At 36.5% G+C, this 25,847-nt stretch overlaps 1 pseudogene; it reads left to right on the plus strand.

Moving 5' to 3' along the window:
- The first annotated feature begins 7,448 nt into the window (after window positions 1-7,448).
- On the plus strand, window positions 7,449-24,737 carry LOC109506334 (cytochrome P450 71A1-like; annotated as a pseudogene).
- Window positions 24,738-25,847: the final 1,110 nt, after the last annotated feature.

Below are 25,847 nucleotides of genomic sequence, written 5' to 3' on the forward strand. Positions count from 1 at the left end.
AATTACTTTAAATCATACCTAAAAATTTTATGGATCTAATTTCAATAAATCTTCAATTATTTTTCTATTTGCGATAGCTTCAAACTGAGGATTGACAATGATATTTTGTTTCTTGTCCACAAATTCGATCAAAGGAACTGGTGCTTGTATCCTATACATACACTTACGATTATACTTAAATTATCGTGCCTGGTTGCTATATTTTTTTAAAAGTACAATAGCAGTTTGTTCGTATTTTGACCTATTCTCATACTCCATTATTTCTTTTGTTTGCATATCCATATAAAATCTTGATGCCGAGCATGTTGATAGACATATTTTTTCTATAAATATAAATTAAATTAAATTTTTTACAATAACAATATTATTTCTATAATAATAAGTTTCATTAAGAAATAGATATTACCTTTATACGTCCTTACGGTCATGCCAACCAAAATAATGATAATAGGTCCCTCTCTCTCTTTTGCATGAATAATATCTTCATTAATTTTCTTGGCATATTTAGCCCATAGAGTGATCGATAAATTCTTCATACCGGAGAATATAGAAATGATCATGGAATGCTATTTTTATACATTTGAATAATCTAAGGATATGCAAATATTTATAAATGATAATATACATACATACATTTTTTTGTCTAACATAGGTCGGCTCGATAGATCCAACAGTGATGATGTGATCAATAACATCTGCAAAATAAAAATAAAAATATATTCTTTATCTAGAAAGGAAGAAAATTTGCACATACTTGTTAGATAAAGATCATTAAAACTTCTCTCCACCAACTTATCAAAATCGATAAAATTAAATTTTTGGATAGGTATGGAGCCGTCGACATCATCAACTCGCCATATGCTTGTCCATCTATTTATATGGATGATATATTGAAGCATGGTAGCTTGAAAATTTTTTTTGTTCGGTGTCATATTAAATTTCTCGAAAGTATAGATACTCCCCTCAATGATTGAATTCTTGAATTGCTCGATGTTTTCCTTACGAATCGATGCTTGTATAGTATTTTTTTGCATTTCCATTTCTTAAAAAGGTGGGTATAGAATTTTTCTCTCTAGAAAAAATATCCTGAAATTACAATGGCAACTTCATAACCTTTTCATTAATTAATATATAGTCGACGCTTAATAGTTGATTATCAGCATTAAAATTTATCGAATCCCATATTCTTGCGATCCTAACTTTAATCGTCTAGTTTTGCCTCTACAATGACAGATCCGATAGCAGACTATATTTCATTTTTTATTCTGTAAAAAAAAATATAATATATCAAATGCATTTATATATATAAATATCAAAATAATAACAATATCTAAAAATATATTGTCTAAATGCAAAATATATATGAAGGCAAATCTGAAAAGATTTCTTTGTAAACTATATTCTTCGTATAATTTTCAAATCTAGTATGCTCATTCTTTATTAGAATTTTAAGTCCATTATGTGATATAACATATGAAAAAGTAACATAGAGTTGACCATGGCTAAATACTGGAATGGGCAAGTATAATCCAACTTTATTCAATATTTGACTTTGACTTTTATTAGTTGTCATGGCGTAACATAATCTTATGGAAAATTATCTTCTTTTGAAAATAAATGGCCATTTCGACTCTTTAACCTGTATTATGATGTGAGGAACATATACTTTCATGCTAATGTGACTGTTTGTAATAACTTCTACTTCAATAATTTTTTTTATTAGATTAGTTGTTATCAATCTTATACCATTACAGAGTCCTACACTTTGGTTAATATTTTGTAATAACATTATGGGAGCACCTTTTTTTAGTTTTAACTCATGATGTGAAATACCATTAAATTTTAAAGAATTCAAAAATTCAATCATATAAAGAACATCTTCTACTGCAGCATCTGTCAATATTTTATATATTGCATTAGAGCTTAAATATATCTTCTCTTCACTCGAAACCAGAGAAAGCAAATAAGCATTTATTTCATTAACCATTTCATTTGTAGGTGTAACAATAGCCCTTTCTTTTAGACATGCAGTATCAGAAAAATTCTCTTCAAAATTCGAATATACTTCTGAACTGATATTCTAGATGTGATCTTTATCTATTTTTATAAGCAAATTATTTGAAATCTTGATCCATGTTGATTCTTCCTCATCTTGTTCCAACTTGATGGTAGGTACTTTTTCATCTCCAACTTCCAAAATTCATTTACTAAAATCAGCCAATGCTTTATTGGAATCTTCATTAATGCTGTCATTCAATAATCTCATATTCACTGTCAAAACAAAAATTTTAGTATTATGATAGAATAGTGCATCTAATTTAATTAAAAAAATAAACAGGTTATAAACAACAAAAAAGAACACACAAATAATCAAATTCAATCAAACTTTATACATGTATATATGTACGTGTCGGCATGTGTGTATGCACATATCTATGTATATATATATGTATGCATGTGTATGTGTAAATGTACTAATCAAAAAAAAAATTCAATTTATCATTTGTTGCCCTACTTCTTTTTTTTAGATCCATCAAGAATATGCAAATCTTCCAAAATATGATACATAACCATCCAACAAAAAAACCCAAAAAAAAAGAGAAAGAAATCCCCCAAAAAAATATGGCAATTCAACTTTACAAAAACTATGAGTACACCTACATAGAAGATAATTCAAAATTAATTCCAACAAATTTTTTTTCTTTTATGCGTGTAACTTTTGTAATTATAATAAAATTCAAATTACTATTACAAAAGCATATTTCACCTAACTTTTTTATAAAAAAATTAAATAAATAATAAATGACCAAAAGAATACAGAAAAATTAAATTCAATTAAACCCTATATATATATGTGTGTGCATATATATGTACACACACACACACACACACACAAATATATATATATATATATGCATGCGTATACATGTACATATATATACATATCTAACACAAAATCCATACTATTATCTACCATGTTAATCATTTTTTCAAATTCTCTAAACTATTATATATATATATATATATATATATATATATAGAGAGAGAGAGAGAGAGAGAGAGAGAGAGACATGCAACACAAAACCAAGTACCAAAAAAAAGTGGGAAAAAAATTTAAAACACCACAGTTCACTCATAGAAAAACTATGAGGACGTCCGCATAGAAATAAATCCAGCACCGTTCTCACATTAGTTTTTTATGGGGACAGCCATATGCTTCTTCGCTTCTTAGTTCTATGGGACCGAGATGCATACAATTATTATGCACCTTCTTATTTAAATTTTTCTAACTCTAACCCTTTACCCACTTATCCACTGCCGCCTCTCTCTCTTCTCCGACTCTCTCCCGATCCAGTGCTGCCCCTTCCCCATCTCTCTCTCTTCTCCGACTGTCTTTAGGTCACAATAGCTTTTTTTCTTTGGCTATCGCCTCTTCTCTCCAGCCATCTTCGCCACCGTAACCCTCCCTCTCCTCCAGTTTTCTCCCAACCATCTCTTCGATTCTCCACCGGTGAGTGACTTTCTCGAAGATAAGGATCCTCGAGCAAGTCTTCCTTTCTTTTTCCCCTCAGGCCAAATCGATGGCTCAATTCCTCTTCTCCATCATTCTTGCCTCCTCTGGTACATAAGCACCGACGGTCCATCTCTAGGCAAAAATAGGTATTTTCTATCCTTTTTTTTGTCGGCTTCCTCAATATCAATTAATCCCTTTTTTTCTGATTCTTCTTCCATCACCACTCCTTTTACACATTCTTCTTCTTTCTATCCACTACCACTTTTTTCTCCATTTCTCTTCTCCACTACGAGACTCTTCGCTCTCCAAACACTAATCCTAACCTTGATATACCTTTCCATTCCAAGGCCTTACCTTTAACCCTAATCCTTGAGATGGATACTAATCATTTTTTCTTCTGTTTCCGATCATCTTCTCCGATCCAATCATCCTACAGTGGAAACCCTAATCCAAAACTTGATGTGACCCTAACATGACCCTAACCTTGACTGTGACCCAACACTAACACTAATCCTATCCCTAATTGTAGCCTTATCTTTAAACCAAAGCCTAACACAAACTACAGTCCAATACTATGATAGTAACCCAATCGATTAATCCCTCTCTCTCACCTAACCCTAACACAAATCTAATTAATTTTGTTCCCGTCACTTGATGCAACTCTGAACCTAACATGATCCGAAAGTCAACCCTAATCCTAACCTCCTCGCATTTAATTCAAAACATAACCTAATCAACTGAGCTCCTGATCCTGACCCTAAGCTAACCCTAACCTGACCTGACCCAATCACCAAGCCGAACCAACCCACTCCAACGTTAGCTCAATCAACACCCCTCCTTACCCTGACCCAACCCTGATTCTAACCTGACCTGACCCAATCCTAACCATAACCCAATTAACCCACCCCAACCCTTACCCAATCAACCCCCTTCCTGACCATCACATTGGCTTGACCCGACCTAATTCTCCTCACATTCATACAACCCTAAACCCTAACCTGACCTGACCTAATCTGACAAAAACCCTGACCATCACCAAACCGAATCAGCCCACCCTAGCCTTCCCCCCTCCTTACCCTGACCTAACCTTGATCCTGACCTGACCTGACCCAATCCCAACCATAACCCAATTAACCGACTCCAACCCTAGCTCAATCAACTCCCTTCCTGACCATCACATTGCCCTGGCCCCACCTAATTCTCCTCACATCCATACAACCCTAAATCCTGACCTATCCCAACCCAACCTGACACAAATCCTAACCCTAACTCTGATGCTGACGCAATCGGCGTCAGGATCATGTGACCCTAACTCTCACATGATCCTGACCTGACTCGACCTAATTCTCCTCCTCACATCTGACATCAACCGTAACTCGAACCTAATTAATCGTTCTGTAACCCTAACCTATAATCCCGATCTTGACTCCACCCTCACCCTGACCTAACCTGATCTAACTTGACTTGACACAATCCCTAACTCGAACCCGATTCACCCCATTACACATTCACCTAATCCAAGATCCGAAACTTGTGGAACCATTACCCAAATCCAAAACCCATTAACCCAAATCCCTTACTATGATCCGCGACCGGTTTAATAGAGTGGATGGCTGTTCAAAATGAATAGCAACCCTCCAATGGAGTGGATGGCTGCATAGAATATATGCAGCAACCCTCCATGTCCAACAATAGCTCCTCCACCCGAACCTCCAATCTTTACATGCAAGAATCAACAAAAATTACCATGGTGCAAATGATCAGAGATCTCCTCTTAATTGATGCATCCCGGATGATAGCAAACTACGGCAAACCTAGCAGCAATCCCCCAAACATTCCATAAGCTAACTACACATCAAAAAAAAAAAGAAACTATCACATGCTTGCACTGATGAACTTTTCTCAAATGATGTGCTACGGGAGTTGGAAGGCTGCAAAAAACCCAGCAGCAACCCCCCCCAACATCTAATGAGAATATCCCAAACCAAGCAGAAAATAATGTAGGACCACATCAAACAGTAGCCTTCCTTAAATAGAGAACCAACTAGCCCCCTCCCCATCCATGGCCATATTGATATGACCATACTTTTCTCCATCGATTCATGTCCCTCACCGACGGAGAAACAACATGCCCTGCAACAATCGCAAAAATCCACTCAGATCATCATACTCATCTTTTTTTTTTTATCTGCTCCCATACATCTGCGCCATCCAACCGCCGATACATCACTACCCCCAAATAATACCACACTCAATCTTAATAACCCTTTAACCCTGCACTAAATAGGCTGAAAATAGAGACTCCCACCCCATTTCTCCCTCCATTTTTTTTTGTGTGCACCTCCCTTGTTACAGAGAATGGCATGGAAGATATGAAGCTCGAATTGTTCAATCTACTGCCTGCATCCCTCTCACAATAGGAAAACAGATGGAAGAGTAGAGGCAGTCCACTCAGCCATCAGGAACATATCCAACCCATCCAATTTGAGAGTCAGCCTTCTTTTGATGGTGCTTTTTTTTTTCCTTTCCCTTATACCATGAATCCACGCCATCTGTCTTCCATGGATAGGTGACAGTTGTCGCACTGGGGAGGTCCTGGTTTAAATTTTTTTTAATTTTTTCTTTCTCCTATACGATGGATGCACATCATCTGTCTTCTATGGATAGGCGACAGTTGTCGGACTGGGGAGGTCTTGGTCTAAACTTTAATGTATTGTATAAATATTAGAATAGGAATGTCAAAAGATCGAACATGGAAGCAAAGCCAAAGAAGATGAAAGAAATTATTTCCAAGCTATCGATCTCTTAAATGAGGTGTTGTATCAATAATGTGGAACAATATTCGTACTAATAAGGATCTAGTTATCACTAAATATATCCAGTGCAATTGAGCACGGACATTTAAATGTCCTATTACTACCACTACTCCATCACCCACATCTTCCTTCTGTTTGATGAGGATCCCTCCAAAGACTTCTATGTGATCATCCGCCATTCTCACATCCACCTCCTGCCCCTACCACCATCCTTTCTTGTTCGATACTACCTTTTCTAACATGTATGAGATTGTTCTGCTGGATTTTCATTTAGATTTATCTTTTTTTTTGAAAAAAATAATCGAAGTGGACTAGTTGGGTTGATTGGTTCCCCTATGTCTTCCAGTTTTAATCGGGTTTTGATCATTTTTAAATTTTTTTTCTGGAATCAGACCCGATGGGAACAGGGGTAAGATTAAACCAGGTTCGGCCCACGTTTAAAAATATTAATGTTTTATGCATTTCAGGGAGTGAATTAAAAAAAAAATACTTTTCCTTATATTGAAATTTCAGCTTCTGCTTACATTAGTTTTGATTTTTTTTTTAATTTATTAAAGATGGACTGGGATATGCAATGAATTAAAGAGGATTCATGAAACGCTGGGCTTTTCACAAAAGAGGATTCATGAAACAAAGCTCAAATGGTTGGAAGATGGGATGGTTTGGTAATGTAGGTCTTTTTGAGGACAGCTTCCAATGATCTTAGTTAAGCGCACTACACAAGTATGGTTGTGGTAATGTAGGTCTTTTCACCCTGGAAATGTTAGGCGCACTACACAAGTATCGTGTTTCTCACACTAGCTTTCCTGTGAGAAAAATCTTGCACGTGCACAAGAACTTGTGCTACATCATAGAAAGGGGACTAAAACAGGGGCTACAGGGCCTAGAAGTGCAGGGGAGCTGTTCATGGGCCAAGACATGGGAGTCCAATGGATAAGAATCCAATATTGACCGCAATTTCTTGTATTTTCGTATAAAAATAAAATAAAATGCATTAGTCAAGCTGTGTTCCATGGATTAGGATGCACTAGAGCTGGACCTCACAAGCCACCCAAGGGCCACTATAATTATGAAGAATAGAGATTCCCCTCTCAAAAGAAAACAAAGCGGGAAAAGCTATGGAGTTCTTGCTTGCTCTCTTAGCTTACTCGTATCTCTTTTTCATCCTAATAGCTATATTCTTGTATGTCAAGGCTATCTAACTGAGCTTGAGGCTTCCTCCTGGTCCGATAGGGCTCCTATTGATCGGCAATCTTCATCAGGTGGGCAAGCTTCCTCACTGCTCCGTTCGGCTCATCTCGGAGAAGTATGGCCCCTGATGAGCCTAATGCTTGGCTGCAAATCAACCATAATCATATCCTTCTCGAAGATGGCCTTTGAGATCTTGAAGAACCATGATCTCGTCCTTTACTTTAGACCTCCCCTCACCACCTTCGAGAGACACTCCCATGGTGGATTGGATATAGCCTTGTCATCCTATGGCGAATAGTGGAAGCAACTAAGTAAGATTAGCATGTAGAAAGTTTTTAGTGTGAAGAAGGTGCAAGCCTTTCAGTCCATATGGGAGGAAAAAGTGAATACTTTGGTGCAAACTCTCATGAGGCAATCCTCGAGCGAGCTTGCTAAGACTGAAAATAGATTGGACACATATCGATACTAATATGTTCATATACATATTTACTTTATTTCATGAATATAGATGCAGATATAGACATCAGTCAGATGCAAAATTTCATATCCATATTTATTTTTAATGGATAAGGATATATATCGAATATCGAAAATACAGATTAAATTTTGTGATCACAGAACCAATGATATTACTAAGTGGATGATAAATCAAGTTAATAACATGTTAATATAGTCATTTATTTTTCTTAAAAATTCATGAATGTAACATAAAATTGAATAGGATTACAAATAAAAATGTATATTATGGATATGGATTAGATAGATATCTATCCATATCCATTTTTTTTGATAGATATCGATATAGATACGGATATCAGTCGAATGCTCCAATTTTTATTCATATTTGGATGGATTCAGATATGAAAATAGATTTGAATGAATGTCATTCAATCCACTTTCATCCTCTTGCGAATCTTAGTGAGATGTCTTTTTGCTTCTTTAACAACATCACTGCCCGACAAGTCTTCAAGTGGAGGAATTTGAATGATTGGAGAGTGCAAGAGCAGCAAATACCATAGTCTCCTAAGAGAAACATTTTGTTTGCTAGGTGAGTTTGTTTTAGGGGACTTCTTTCCCATGATTGAGTAGTTGGATGTGTGCTCAACGGCATGCGAGTGGGACTTAAAAGGAGCTTCTAGACGAACTTAAGGAGGAGATTGAGAAACGCATGCACGGTGGAGGAAATAGCAAAGACTTTATCAACGTTCTCCTTGGGCTTCAAAAGGATCCAACTTGAGGTTTTCCATTGACTAGGAATCATATCAAAGCTGTTGGCCTGGTTACCAACTTTACCTTCATCCTTTATTTTGTAAAGCGCAAGGAGTACAATGCTTTAATTCCTGCCATTCTTTTAGAAGACTACATGTTCATAGAAATTATATAAATTGCGCGCTATAATCTCACAAGACATGCATGCACGATTGCCTGCACAGGAATGGACATTCAAGCAGCTTTGTCAATAGTTAATACATTGGAAGAAAGTCTAACGTGGCGAGGCTCATTTGGACCATCAAATGTTTAGATGGGAATCAAACCGACTTTCCTTTCTTCAAATGATGGTATGTTTAATCAAATAGATCGAAGAAGTGGTCATTCAAAACATCTCCAACTTGGATGTGGTGTAATTCACATGTAAATGCAATTACATGACCTATAAATCATATCCAAATGGCTTTATTAAATCATGCCAAAGCGAGATAGATGCAATTTTATGAGGCCGTTGAATCTAATCTTCAGTTTTTTGGTACCAATCTAATCTTCAGTTTAATATGATGTAGATCACTTGAAACCTGCTCTCACATTCGCTTTGCGTCCTCCTAGCCAGGGGCCGGGATCCTCTAATTCTTATATGGATTTAGACAGGTCCAGTCTCCAAACTCAGGCTATCGGACCATCGCTCACACAGCCTATGATCACATAACATAGGGCTCCCTGACTTCCATATGAGGCGGTGATTTCCATTCAGCGTCTCCTACATCATCGGCAGCCACGTTGCCGACTTTATAGGGCAGAGAAGCTTTAAAATTGGAGGGGATCCGAATCCCCTGGTATCTAATATATGTCATGTCATGTGGGTGACACATCACGGTACGGAGTGGGATGGTATTGTATCAATAAATTAACTTGCTGCCCACGAGTTTGAAAAAACAGCACAGAAGGTACGATTTGGTGACAATTATCCAATTAGAGTGTGATGCGTGCGGTGTGCGTCCGTTTTTCTTTATCATGCTTTTGGTTTTTTCTTTTTTTTTATCTTCTTTCTGAAAAGGTAGCATCAGAGAGACAGATGGTACAATTTTGCGTGGGAATGCTTCCAACCATAAATTATTTATCAACCTTCCCCGCACATATTTTACATCATATAATATAATATAATATTTATCGATTATCATAAAAAAAAAATAGATGCTATCAATAATAATATAAAATTATTCTGACTATCATCAAATATTGTATTATACTCTGCATCACCGATCATGCATTGCAAAGGCTGAATTATTAGTGTAATATATTTTACTTTGCCACCGTGAGCTGCAAGATGAGTTACAGCCATCTATTTTTTCCGATGAGTAATTGATATATCATATATTCAAATATGCATGGGTGTTTATAGTGCAAAACATGTGCCATAAAAAAAATTTTGATTCACTTTTTTAATCAAAAAGTATGAGGATTGATGTTATACGATGCAATGATGGTACCTCTGAAAATTATGTTGGAGGGACAGAAATTCAAGTTATAGGAATTGATCCTATGCATGACTAATTAAGATCTCAATTTGAGCCAATAAAAATTGAGATACCATTCAAAGTCTGATTAACTTTCTATGGAAGACTTTGAAAAAACAGCATAGAAACACACAAGGTATGATTTGGAAGCAACTAGAGTGTGCCACGTGCAATGTGTGTTAGATTTTCTTTATCATGCTTTTGAATTTTCTTCTTTCCGTAAAGATAAGCATTAGAAAAAATCTGTATGATATAATTCAGCATGTATTTTTTTTCAACTATAAATTATTTATCAAGATACTTTATCATGCATATTTTGTAGTATAGAATATCGTATGGCACTTGTTGACCATCGTAAAAAAATGGATGACTGCCAACAACAGCACACCATGTATAATATGCAAGACTATTTGGATATTTGATAACCATCCATATATCATCAGATTGCATGACCATTGTTAAGCACTATAAAGTGCTTTGCATTACAAACCATGCATTGCATGGGAATATTCTCTAATTTATTGGTGTGATATGTTTTGCTCTATCATAACCGGTTATGAAATGAGTCACATACAGCCATATATTTTCGAGATGAGTTATTGACATATCCTCCATTCAAATATATACCAATATTTATAGTGCAAAACATACGCCATAAAAGACTTTGATTCGCTTTTCTCAATTGAAAAGTGTGAGGAGGATTGATACCATTGGGTGCAATGATCGTACCCATGAAAACTACGATGAGGGGATAGAAATTTAAGTCATAGGAATGGATCCTATGCATGGATTAAGTAAGATCTCGATTCAAGTCAATGAAAACTAGGATACTATTCAAAATCTGATGAACTTTCTATTGATGATTTCAAAAAAACAACACATAAACACACAAGCAAAGGATGATTTGGTAGCAATTAAAGTGTGCCGCATGTAATGTGTATTGGATGTTCTTTATCATGCTTTTGATTTTTCTTTTTTTTTTAAAAAGGTAGCATTGGAAAAAATATGCTTGATAATTAGGCATGCATTCACTTTCAACTTATAGACCGATATAGAAAAATAGATGGCTATCAACAGCAACACACCATATATAGTATGCAAGACTATTTTGATATTTAATAACCTTTTATCTCATCAAATGATGTGGCTAGTTTCAAGCACTATAAAGTGCTCTACATTATAAACTATGCAATGCATAGGATCCATGCTCTAAATTATTAGTGTGATATGTTTTGCTTTTGCCATGGCTGGTTGTGAAATGAGTCACAGCCATATATTTTCAAAATGAGTGATTGACATATCATCCTTTCAAATGTGCACCAATGTTTACCGTGCAAAATATACACCATAAAAGATCTTGATTCACTTTTCCTAACAGAAATGTATGAAGAGAATTGATATTATTGGGTGCAATGATGGTATCCATAAAAACTATGATCAAGACTGGGATAGAAATTCAAGTCGTAGGAATGGATCCTATGCATTGATTAACTAAGATCTCGATTCAAGTCAATGAAAATTAGGATATTATTCAAAATCTTATTAACTTTCTACTCATGATTTTAAAAACACAGCAAATAAACACACAAGCAAGGGATGATTTGGTAGCAAGTAGAGTGTGCCCTGCACAGTGTGTGCCATATTTTCATTATCATGCTTTTGATTTTCCTTTTCTTCCCAAAAGGTAGCATTAGAAAAAACATGCACGGTACAACTCAGCATGCATTCATTTTCAACTATAAATTATTTACTAGGATATTTTATTGTGCATATTTTGCAACATAGAGTATTGTATACTGCTTGTTGACTACCATAGAAAAATTGATGGCTATCAACGGTAACAAACTATATACAGTATGCAAAACTATTCCGGTAAATCATTCATCTTCATGATTAGATGACATGATTGTTGTCAAATACCGCATAGTGCTCTACATTACCAATGATGCATTGCAAAGGATCTATGCTCAAAATTATTGGCGTGATTTGCTTTACTTTGCTATAGTGGGTTGCGAGATGAATCACAACCATCTATTTTTGTGATGAGTGATTGACATATCATCCATTCAAATATGCATCGATGTTTATAGTGCAAAACATATACCGTAAAGGGTTTTGACTCACTTTCTTAACTAAAAAGCTTGGGGAGAATTGATACTACTGGGTGCAATGATGGTACTCATGAAAAATAGGATGAGGGGATAGATATTAAACTTAGTCATACAAATGGATATAGTAATTGTTGGAATGTCTGATCAGGACACCATCTCCACAGGATCTTTTTGATGCCGCACGTCACAGTAGAAGAAAAGAAAAAATAAAATAGAAACAATCAAATACGTAGATCAGTCAAAAAAAGTTCGCCTCCATGGGGCATACAAGCTTCATTATGAGAAAAGAGAAAAATTATAAGAGGAGATCACACCCTCAACCTTCGTACACCCAATCTCTCCCTTACAATAAGCTCTCCTTCACAAAAGCTATCTTTCTAGAAAAATTCCTCTGAATCTCTGAAGCGATCACTGTCTACTGTCTGACAGTCTATCTAAAGCCTCTGCTCCTACTCTCTATCGGCGCCTTACCTCTGCTGCTGCTCTAGATCCTCTGCCGAATAACCAACCACTGTTCACATCTCTGGTTGATCGCTGTCGTAGGCGGTCAAGAATAAAAACCAACTCAAACTATATAGATAGGATGAGTAGGGATCATTTTTATGGGGATCTAGGATGATTATCTTTTTCTTTTAAGAAGAAATAAAAAGAGAATTGATTGTAGAAGGATTAACAAGAAATAGAACAGCAAAAAAATCAAAAGTATAAATTAAATTATGAAAAAAATAATTCAGAGAAATAATCCAAAAATTCTGAATCCACCATGCAAAGAGATTTATTTTTTTCTTTTTTTATATTATAATATTTAATTCTTATAATTATGGTATTAGTATAGTTTATCTCTAAGGGATACGGACTGTATCAGTAGATCACAGCTCGTCTTATTGGAGTATAAACTATCTAAATTTAATTACAAGATATAAGATTTAATCTAGCATACCACGATTTATCTTTTCTAAGCACGTACTGTATCTAGAGATCACGGTGCGTCAAGAGAAGGTATAGGCCATGTAGGCTAGATCAATACCTCAGAAAAAAATAAAAAGATATAAAATAAAAGTAAAATTTTATTACATAAAAATTAAATACAAAAAAAAAATAAAAATTTATTTACAGACTTCATCATATTTCTGGATTGAAGAGATTTAGCCACGCATCAAACTCTCTAACTCCATAATCTCTCAATAATTGATCCTTAAAGCTCTTTGAATTTTTTCTCTATTTTTTCTTACTTTTTCTCTGATTTTTTCTCCTCCTAAAGCTTATTCCCAGACCCCCTATTTATAGATAATTTTTTCATATTTTTTTGATCACAAAAGGAGTCCTAAAATTCTTAAAAAACGTATTAATCTTCTAGGAATATTTCTGACTGTCGGATCTGGATTGGACCACTCAGATCAACCCAAAAATCAGCCTTTTACTCCTTATCAGGGTCGGATTCGATTTTGACCATCCGATCATGCTTCAGATGAGATCTGGGCCATCGATCAGTGCTTCTGATCTCCTATTCAAAGTCAGGAGCGTCATCAGCCGTTGGACCACTTGATGGATGAAATTTTGATCGTTAGATCATGCAAAAATCCCTCTAATAAACCGGTAATGGATGCTGACCGTCGGATCTGGATTGGGATAAATGTCAACCATTGGATCGCGCTCAGAATCTTTCTCCCGCTGTGAGCCGCGCCTGTGGACCGCGTGAAGTTTTTTGTGGACCACGCCCTGACTCTGTGGACCGACCAACTGGTCCACCATGCATCGTAGGCTATTTTTAGATTTTTTTTAAGGTATTTTGGTTCTATTTTTGCTTCAATTTTTATCTGAAAAATTGAAAAAAAATATACATTAATTTTTTTTAATTTTTTTTTATTTTGATGATTAAATTGCTCAATTAAATTAACATCTTATTTTTCATAAATATATTTAATTTCATATATTTTTTTAAATTAGTTATTTTTTAAAAAAATAATAAATCTTGAAATTAGATTTTTAAGAAGATATTAACATCAAAAATTATCAAAAATATCTTCAATAAATATAAAAATATACCACTTATCACACCTTCCAACTTAAACTTTGCTCGTCCTCAAGTAAAGAAAGAATTTAGAATTAAGTACCGTAAAGTTTTAAATTTCATCAAATAATTTTCAAAGGGCCACTAATGTTCAGTAGAGTGTGAGTGAGGTATATCATTGGAGTATTAATACTAATCAATGTGGGAGTTAAATTAAGAATACTAAATATTTTCTAAATTTTTTTTAAATTATTCCTACTTTTATCTCCAAATCATCAATCTCATATGAACAAGTATATTGTTACTTCTGTCCTTCATTTATTATTATTATTTTTTTTTCTTATTTTTTTTTAACGTTGTATCGCTATTGAGTGTCTTAACCCCTTAAGCTTTCTGTTTGACCCATGTAGCGAGTTTTCAGTCAATGACTTTCAAACCAGATGGCTTTAGGGCACTAGATATAGAATATCCCTCGGACCTACTTGCTCGAATCAAATAGGCTACGAGTTAAAACTAGCTTTACAACAAAGCTTCTTTGTCCTTCATACCTTTTGATACGAAACTCAATGCTTGCTTAGGCAAAAAGGCCTGATTACTCAGCATGAAGTGCTTGAATTTTTTTTTTAAATATATAAAGAAACATATAGTTATCCTACACAAGTCCATAAGAAGTAAACTCTTCTTTGGTGCTGGTAGAAAAATTTAAAAATGCTCAAAGAAAACTGTTTAAGTTCTAAACTTAACTTCTTATTGAGTTTTCTTAATACTTATTCCCTCGATATCTCACAAACTCTCTAGTCTGTATATTAATTTTTTTTTTAAAATATATTTGGTTTAACTCAATTCTTAAATGTAATCTGGTGCTTAAATGCTAAATACTAACTTACTTGAGGACTTTTGAATTTTTTTTTTTTAAATATTCTCCCCCTAACTTAATCGACATTGTCTTCAATGGAGTAGGAAAAATGAAGGGTGCATAAAAAGACAAAGAAGAAGAAGAGATGTCACCAAATCCAGAAGCTTTTTTCAAAATTGGTGCTTTCCTATCTTAGCCAATATTGCCTTCAAATCCATACAAAGCAAGCCTTGATTAACCTGAACATAATGCAAAAAAAAGTAAAAGCAAAAATTGAAAACTGGGTTGCCTCCCAGAAAGCGCTAAGTTTTAAGTCTTCAGCCAGACCATACTAATTCTGCCTCACTTATCCCGTATCAAATATTGGATTGACAAATTCAAGTGGATAAAGTGGGTGAGGTGAATCAAGTAGGGCATTAACCTTCTGGACTTGAATTTCTTCAATTGGTTTATTCAGAAAATTCATCTTTACAAGTGATTCGTCAGGTGGTTGCCATTATGGATGAACTCTCTGATCACTAGATGAAAAAATTTTATAAGCTATTTCAAATTTTTGATCTGACCAGAGATTACAGTTAAAATCTTCTTCCCCTGAGTCAATGGTCTCATAGATCTCATCCTGGATCAAGTTTACATCAACGAATTGGTCCTTTTTGTTTTCAAGATTAAAAATATTAAGATCAATGGACATATTTTCAAATGAGAGTTTCATGAGTCTATTGCAATAATTGATTAGGGCATTGGTGGTCGCTAAGAATGGTCTTCCTAAGATTACTGAAATGTGATCTTTTGGATTAATCACTGGTTCAGTCTCAAGGATCACAAAATCTACAGGATAAATAAAATTACTTACCTTAATTAACATATCTTCCACAACTCCTTTGGGGACCCTCACTGATCGATCTGCCAATTGCAATGTAATTTCTATAGGCTTTAATTCTTCTATCCTCAATTTTTCATAGACCGAATACGATAGGATATTCACACTAGCCCCTAAGTCTAATAAGGCCCTGTCAATGATGGTTTCCCCAATAACACAAGAAATTATGGGAGACCCTGGATCTTTTTACTTGACAGACATGTGGCTTGATAGATATGTAGTCGCCAAGAAGGCTTTCTTGGGAACATTGGTGGTCTTCTTCTTTGTGCATAGGTCTTTGAGAAATTTGACATATGTGGGAACTTGTTGGATCATATCTAATAGAGGAATATTCACTTTCACTTGTTTAAACATTTCTAAGATTTGATCCATATGGGTTGAGTATTCGTTGGACCTAAGTCTATTTAGAAAAGGAGCTACAGAATTGGTGGGTGATATCTCGAATTGCTTAATCCCTAATGTGGATTCTTCAAATGGCTTGGTTGGTTTGTTAATCTCTGTTGACTCCTTAGACTTATCTGGATCCTCAAACTCGATTTGATCGATCACATGCTCTTGAGGTGGTTTAGACAATGGTTCATCTTGATCTTCAAGTATACTGACATGATTGTCTACTTATTTTTCAGACCTTAAAGTATGAATTATATTTAATTGGTTGATCTAGACTCCTTGTTGTGGTTCTTGATTGTTTTGGATCCTAGGATTAGCCTCGGATTGACTCGATAGTTTACTTTTTTCTCTTTCACTTATAGCCGTGGCAATTGACCTAATTGCATCTCTAAACGGGTAATAACCTGGGTGTTGAAAGTTAGAAGCTGGCCTGTGGTCTGCATGAAGTTGTTCAGTGTAGTGTTGGTGCTAGCAGATGATTTTGCTAGGATTTTCAGACTTTTTTCTAGCGAGTTAAGCCTTTGATCATAGCTGAAACCTAATGGGGTATTTGATGATAGAGTGGGTCTGGGATTGGATTGAGTGAAAGCAGGTCTAATTGAGTTTGACCCTTGTGACCAAGAAAAATTGAAGTGGTTCCTCCATTCTGGATTGTATGTTAGTGCATAGGGGTCATTTGTGGATCTTTGATAGGCTGCGTTCACTTGTGCTACTTCGTTCTCAACTGGACCTATCAAGAAAGGACATCCTTCCATCGTGTGGTCTATGGCATTACATCCATTGCAAGTTGTTATTGCAACTTGGTTCACTTGGGTGTGTTCCTTGAGTTCTAGAGCCTCTATCCTATGGATCAAAGATGCGAATTTAGCCTCTTCAGCTAGAGAAGGTTGAACTTGATATACACCCCCTCTTGAAGGTGTGTGTCTGTCAGGTTTCCTAGTAATCTTCCATTGTAGGCTCTTTTCTGCTAGATCCTCTAGAAATTGCCAGGCTTTTATGGGTTCTTTATTCATGAATTGACCTTGACACATTGATTTTAATATGATTCTTGAGTTTAGATCTAGTCCTTCATAAATAATTTGGTACAGCCTCCAAGTTTCTATTCCATGGTGTGGGCATTGACTCAAAAGGTTCCTAAAACGATCAAAGCACTTTCAAAAAGACTCACCTGGTAATTGATAAAATTAATTAATTTTATTCCTAAATTTAGCAGTCTTATGGTGTGAAAATTTTTTTTTCAGGAACACTCTAACAAAACCCTCCCATGATGCGATGGATTGATTAGGAAGACTGTATAACCACCTTTTGGCACTATCCTTGAGGGCAAAGTTGATCAACCTAAGTTTTACAGCATCCTCAGTGAGCTGTTGAAGTCGCATCATGGCACGTACTTCCTTAAAATTTTTCATAAAAATATATGCATCCTCGATTCTGGTGAATTTGGGAAGCATGTTTATGACCTGAGGTTTGATTTCAAAATTGACATCAGTTTATGGCAGTCGGATACATGAGAGTTGGGTTGTCCCAACTAGATAGCAAAAATCTTTCACGACCCTAGGTTCATGTTCGGGTTCACCCATGGTGGGCTTAAGGTCTACTGGACTCGATGTAAAGTTTGGATCTATTCTCACTAATCGATCAGATAACCTTGTCCACGAAGAAATTTGAGAATTTTTAGTTATTTTTATAATTATTTTTTTATTTTATTATTTATATATATATATATTAAAAAAGAAGAGAAAATAGATGAGAAAAGAATTCTAAAGATGGGGGCCTAAGGAGTCCTAAATCTAGAGACGATAGAGAAGAGCATTTTAATTAGGGTTAATATTTGTAGGTTAGTAGTCACGTTATACAATCAATCCTAGCTAAGGGTAACCCTAGATCTAGATAGCTCCTAACTTGTTAAGGTTGTCTTTGAGCACTCCAGGCAAAAGATTAGCCACTCAACTGGCCAGATAAGCGAACAGAACCAATTAAATAACCACCTTCCTTCAGGACGTAGTCTTTGAACCACTTTTCTAGACACCAGTCAAACTGATTAACCCTAACTCGATCTTACTCTTAGGATCTCTTGTCGTATTGAGCTCGAAAGTCCTTAGGGGCCAACATCTAATTGATTTTAAGTTAAGGTTTAGGTCAATGCAATATACAGGATGGTGGTTTGTGGGCCAAGGAAGGGTGATGAAATCTCCACCTTATCTTGTTTAGGATTTGTGCCCTTAAAATATTTTATGGACTTATGTAATGCAAGAAGAAAAGATGACCAGATTTGACAGTTAGTTAAGAGTAAATTGATGTATTTTATTTTTTAGATTTTGTGATTAAGTATTTAATTCTTTAAGTAGATTATGAGGTGTCAATGTAGAGATTTTTTTTTTTGAAGAAAGTAAATTTGACTAAGGAACTTGGTAAGTTAGAAAGAAACTAAGAAAGAAAAAAAAATTTAAAAAAAAATAATCGTTCCTAGATCCCCGACAACGGTGCTAAAATTTCGATCGCTGTCATAGGCGGTCAAGAATAAAAACTAACTCAAACTACATAGATAGGATGAGTAGAGATCATTTTCACGGAGATCTAGGGTGATTATCTTTTTCTTTTAAGAAGAAATAAAAAGAGAATTGATTGTAGAAGGATTAACAAGAAATAGAATAGCAAAAAAATCAAAAGTATAAATTAAATTATGAAAGAAAATAATTCAGAGAAATAATCCAAAAATTCTGAATCCACCATGCAAAGAGATTTATTTTCTTCTTTTTTTTATATTATAATATTTAATTTTTGTAATTATGGTATCAGTATAGTTTATCTCTAAGGGATACTGACTGTATCAGTAGATTACAGCTTGTCCTATTGGAGTATAAACTATCTAAATTCAATTACAAGATATAAGATTTAATTTAGCATACCACGATCTATCTTTCCTAAGTACGTACCGTATCCAGAGATCACGGCACGTCAAGAGAAGATATCGGCCGTGTAGGCTGGATCAATACCTCCGAAAAAAGTAAAAAGATATGAAATAAAAGTAAAATTTTATTACATAAAAATTAAATATAAAAAAAAAACTCATTTACAGGCTTCATCATATTTCTGAATTGAAGAGATTTAGCAATGCATCAAACTCTCTAACTCCATAATCTCCCAATAATTGATCCTTAAAGCTCTTTGAATTTTTTCTTTATTTTATCCTTGCTTTTTCTCTGATTTTTTCTCCTCCTAAAGTTTATTCCTGGACCTCCTATTTATAGATGATTTTTTCATATTTTTCTGATCACAAAAGGAGTCCTAAAATCTTTAGAAAATGTATTGATGTCCTAGGAATATTTCTGACCGTCAGATCTGGATTGGATCGCTCGGATCAGCCCAAAAATCAGCCTTTTACTCCTTATCAGGGTTGGATTCGATTCTGACTATCTGATCATGCTTTAGATGAGATCTAGGCCGTCGTTCAGTGCTTTTAGTCTCCTATTCAAAGTCGGGACCGTCTTCAGTCGTTGGATCGCTTGATGGATGAAATTTCGATCGTTAGATCGTGCAAAAACCCCTCTAATAAACTGGCAATGGTTGCTGACCGTCGGATCTAGGTCGGGATGAATGTCAACCATTGGATCATGCTCAGAATCCTTCTCCCGCTGTGAGTCACGTCTGTGAACCACGTGAAGTTTTCTGTGGACCGCGCCCTGGCTCTGTGTACCGACCAACTGGTCCACCATGCACCGGAGGCTATTTTTAAATTTTTTTAAGGTATTTTGGTTCTGTTTTTGCTCCGATTTTTGTCTGAAAAATTAAAAAAAATATGCATTAAATTTTTCAAAATTTTTTCTTCATTTTGGTACTTAAATTACTCAATTAAATTAACATATTATTTTTCATAAATATATCTAATTTCATATCTTTTTAAAATTAATTATTTTTCAAGAAAAATTAATAAATTCATGAAATTAAGTTTTTAAGAAGATGTTAATATAAAAAATTATCAAAAATATCTTCAATAAATATAAAAATATACCACTTATCACTGGTCTATGAATAGGGACTTTAAAGCCTTGAATTTGAGCAGAAATAAAAGTCATGGACTCCTCACAGCACCCAAATAGGTCCCTGAACCATCAAATCAAGACTGGCAATGCTCTAAGCCATTCGATCACGCAATCGTCCACGAAAACCCCCATAGACCGTGAGAAACCAGTGGAAATGCCTGTCTATCCATTATGGACCGTGAGAAACCCAGGAAAAACTTTCATTCGATCCACGTGGGTCCCTGTGGACCATCGATCCACGCACTGTGCGTAGATCGCATGGAAAAAACTTGCACGGGCCACGCAATGCGTGCCCGCCCGGGCCTGGGCTGTGCACCGCGTGTGCCCGCACGTCCGTGCATTAGGCAGCACGCTTGCAGTCAGGCCGCATGCCGCTGCGTGCAATCATGCCACCACAGCCTCCACCGGCCCGCCGCGGGCCGCCGTCGTTTCGATTTTCATATCATCTTCTATCGAGCGTATCTCCTTCATCCAGACTCCATTTGGATTGATCTTAGACTTGTTGGACTCTGTTTGTCATCATGGACCTCACTGTGGGCTCAACGTGGATCGAGTCTTAAAGTATCAAATTCTAACAATCTCCACCTCGACTCGACAATCGACCTCCTCCTAACTTTGAGAGCTTCTGGATCTTTTCACCCCCATACCCTAGGGCAATCGTCTACTGATCATAGATGGGCAGACATAGGAGTCAAGCCAGACTGCTTGATCCCATCTCCATCATATGCTATGCTCCTCCTGATCTGAGACTTGCTCGAAATATCATCCTACGATAATAAGAATCTCACATTGCAATATCGCCTTTCATCCTCCTGAGTCTCGTGTCTCGTGTTCGATCCACCTCCACCTGGAGCTCCACCTTGTTCTGGACTCTTCCTGGCTCTTGAAGCTCTACCTCATACTAGGCTCTCCGTCAAGTAGTAATGTCCTTTCATGTTCTTCTTCCCCTTCAGAATAATCCTATCACCGTGCAATACCTTCAAAATTTCTCTATCAGCTACCATCCAGTAGCCTCTCAAATTCAGTCTGCTCAGTGAGATAAGATTTCGTCTGAAATCAGATATATATCGGACCTTCCCCAATCTTTTCACTATACCATCATTTGTCCTTCAGCTGATCGTCAGATGTCTCTGATTGCACAGCTCGATCCATCCAGCAAATAAATAATGCCCTCACTACTCTCTAGGGAGCCAAACTGCTCTTTTCTATAATATAAATGATAGGTGCTTGTAGAATCTAAAATCTACTATTGGAAAGTAGTAGATACCTCGTCAAATATCTTCAGGATATCATCCTCTGACTCGCTACTCACTGTGACTGTAGTAGCCATCATCCAATCTCTGAGTAGAGAGCAATCTCTGGCTAGATGCCCCAACTCATCACATCGATAATATCTGGTTTTGCTCAAATCTCTCGTTCTGGACTTAGACTGCTCTCATTGCGATCTCCTGTCGCTCCATCTATCACCTCATACTCCTGCAGAAACCACCAAAGCTGAGCTGCCACCTGAGCTTAAAGCTAGATTCTCCCTCCTGAGAATCTCGTTCTAAAAAATCGCTGTGGTGACGTTGTCCATCTTGATGGTGCTCTTCCTCATTAGAAGAGCAGTCACTAAGGATTCATACGAAGGAGGAAACGACGCTAGCAAGATCAACATCCTGGTCTTCTCCTTAATTTTCTCGCTAACACTGAGGAGGTCGGTGAGGATTTTCTGAAAGTGGCTGAGATGCTCTTGCACCCTTTGTCCCTCAGTCATCTGCAGCTGGTAGAACTCCCTCCAGAGGAAAAGGGTGTTGGTGAGAGACTTCCTCATGTACAACTTTTCGAGCTTCGACCACAGTTTTGTCAGAGAAGTCTCACCAAGCACATAGATCACCACCTCATCCAATAGATACAAGCATATTGTACTCACCGTCTGCATCTGGAGCTGCCTTCAATTCTGTACCTCCATGGTAGTCGACTTCTCCTCGCACAAGAGAGTATCGATCAACCTTTGTTGGATGAGCACGTCCTTCACCCTTGCCAGCCATATGAAGAAATTATTTTTTTCATTAAACCTGTTGATCTTCATCTTGATTGATGCTATCTTCTCTATCTTCAATCATGCTCACCACCGCCGCAATCTACGTTCTAGTACCACCTCACTCTAATACCACTTGTTAGGGATGTCTAGCTAGGACACCACCTCCACATGAATTTTTCGACACCACACATCACTGCCGGAAGAAAGAAGAAATAAAATAAAAATAATCCAATGCGTGGATCAGCCAAAAAAAGCTCGCCTCCATGGGGCATGCAAGCATCACTATGAGAAAGAGAAAAATTACAAGAGGAGATCACACCCTCAACCCTCATACACCTAATCTTTTCCTTACAAGAATTTCTCCATCACAAAAGCTTTCTCTCTAGGAAGACCTTCCTGAACCCCTAAAGCAACCGTTGTCCGCTACCTGATAGTCTGCTTGAAGCCTCTACTCTTGCTCTCTGTCGGTGCCTCATCTCTACTGCTGCTCTGAATTCTCTATCGAACAACCAATCACTGTTCATGTCTCTGTTCTGTGAGCAGAGGCTTTAAAGCCTTGAATTCAAACAAAAATATGAGTCATTCCTCACAGCACCCAAAGAGGTTTCTGAACCATCAGATCAATACTGAAAACGCTTCAAGCCGTCCGATTGCATAATGGTCCACAAAAATCCTTATAGACTGCAAGAAATTAGAGGAAAACACTCACCGATACATCATGGATCGTGAGAAATCAAGGAGAAATGCTCGCTCGATCCACGCGGGTTCTCTTGGACCGCCAGTCCACACACTGTGCATGGACCGCAAGGAAAAAACTCGCGCAGGTTACACAGTGCGCGCCTGCATCGGCATGGGCCGTGCCTGCGCGCGCGCCTACCCGAGCCTGGGCCACGCACCGTGTGCGCCCACACATCCACACACTCACGGTTGGGCTGTGCTTCGCCGCATGCAGTCGCGCCACCGTGGCCTCCACTGCTCCGATTTTTTGTGCCATCTTCTATCGAATGTATCTCCTTCATCCGGACTCCATTTGGGCTGATCTGAAACTCATTGGACTCCATTTGTCATCGCGGATCTTGCTGTAGGCTCAGTGTGGATGGAATCTCAAGATGTCAAATCCTAACAGTAATTGCGATAGTTTTTTGAGACTAATGGTTTTTTGGACTGATGATTAATTTTTAGATACAAACATACAATCCATTCTATAAGTGCATAAAAAGATATGAAAAGTGTGTTGGATAGAAGCTAGGATTAAATGACATCACCTTTACCTGCATTTCTAGTTTGGTGAGAGAGCTTTTGGTCCTCGATAACCGGGATATGCACTATCTATACTGCACTAAGTAGTTCACAATATTGATATATATAATTTGTGCTACTCCAAATGCTATTATTTTACTATTATATTGATTTCTTAGAAAATGTCAAAAATTTATATTATACTATAGGACGTGTTCACTGGTGGGCATTTACCTCGGATTGGGGAATGACTGAGATGATAAGGAATCCAATGATTATGAAAGAAAGCCCAAGATGAAGTTAGAAGACTCCTTGGAAACAAAGGGAAGGTGGAAGAGAGTGACCTTCAACGATTTCATTATGGAAGGTGGAAGAGAGTGACCTTCAACGATTTCATTTTCTCAGGCTCACAGTAACAGAAGTTCTTGGATTGCAGTCTCCAGGTCCATTGCTAATCCTTCTAGAATGTATGCAAGATTGTAAATTAAATAAATGGATATCATATTCTTAAGAAGATGAGGGCATATATAAATGCCTGTGCTATTTTTTGAAATTATAAATGCCTGTGCTATTAATAGGGACTCCGGGTATTTGGAAGATGCAAAAGTCTTCATGCCTAAGAGGTTTAAGGACAACGATATCAATTACAAGGGTCTGCACTTTCAGTTCCTATCATGTGGGAGTGGCCTAAGGGTACGCCTAGGCATGTCATTGGATGTGGTTGCTATAGAGATTACCCTTGCCAATCTTCTCTATAGATAGGTTCAATTGGGACTTGCCTGCTAGAATAAGGAAAGAAGATATTGGCATAGAAGAGCAATTTGATTTGGTAATGTACAGGAAATCAAATTTTGTTCTAATGGCGACTATGGTACCCATGGTTGCCCAAGCTTCCTCCATGAGCCAAGTGCACTTTATTCACTATCATGGTTGATTGTAATTACAAACAATGATGGATTCCATTTAGATGATAAGAATATCCATTTATCTTGATGATTCGGCTGTATTATTCCTTGCAGGAAGAGCCATCATCATGCCAAATTTCATGTTCTCTTACTTCCTTCTCTAGGATAACCTCTGCTTGGCAGTCCATCTCTTAAATCCCTACTATCTAAAATAGCAAAAGTGAAAAAGAAAAAGAAAAATTCTTTGTATTAAGAAAAAAATTGATTTTAGCAGAGTCTATTATGAACATTTCTCCTGCTCATTGTTTTTTGTAGATGTTTGTGACATCATAAATTTCTTTAAATGTTTAGTATTGTGCTGTATAATTTTGCAGTCTTTCCCAGATAAAGGATTTCAGGTAGACGAATCCATGGGCCAATATTTATGTGAAAATTTTAATTTTTTCTTACCCAGCCTAGACATTAAGTATTTCGTATATGTCCTAAAATTGATAAGTTATGTTCTTGTGACTTGTCTATAACACATGTTATGCACATATTAATAATAAGAGTTTTTTTTTTTTGACTTTTGGTAAATAATAATAACAGTCTTCATTGTGGAGAGAAAACATATGTGTTGGAGGTGCATAGAACTCACATGGTGGTTTGCATTATATACAGAGAGATACATGCGGTAGCACTATGTAGTATTGTGCAAGAGCATTTGATTTTAACTATGGTGGAAAATTCAACCACAAGAGTTTCAAAAGAACATGTTTTTAAAGGAGATCAAGCAAATCTCTAAATTATAAATGTCTCAAGTGAACTGTCATCTCAAAAATTATTATAGCAAGCACAAATATAGGGCACACACAGATTCGTACAATCACACAAAATAGAGAAAAAAAGGAAAAACAAACACAGGATTTACGTGGTTCGGCTGAAAAGCCTACGTCCACGGACAAGACACGAGAGAAAAATTTCACTATGATGAAAAGAGAGATACAATCACTCAAGAACTCTCCAAACCCTAGCCGCACTTTGATTTCCCAAACCTCTCACAAAACTGCCGAGATTGGCAGAAAATATAATATTTATACTGGTCCGTACCGCAGGGGGCGTTGCCCCCCGTATCCTTCAATGAGGTCAGTGGTGGGCTT

Source organism: Elaeis guineensis, chromosome 10 (assembly GCF_000442705.2).
Source record: "Elaeis guineensis isolate ETL-2024a chromosome 10, EG11, whole genome shotgun sequence".
Taxonomy (NCBI): Eukaryota; Viridiplantae; Streptophyta; class Magnoliopsida; order Arecales; family Arecaceae; genus Elaeis; species Elaeis guineensis.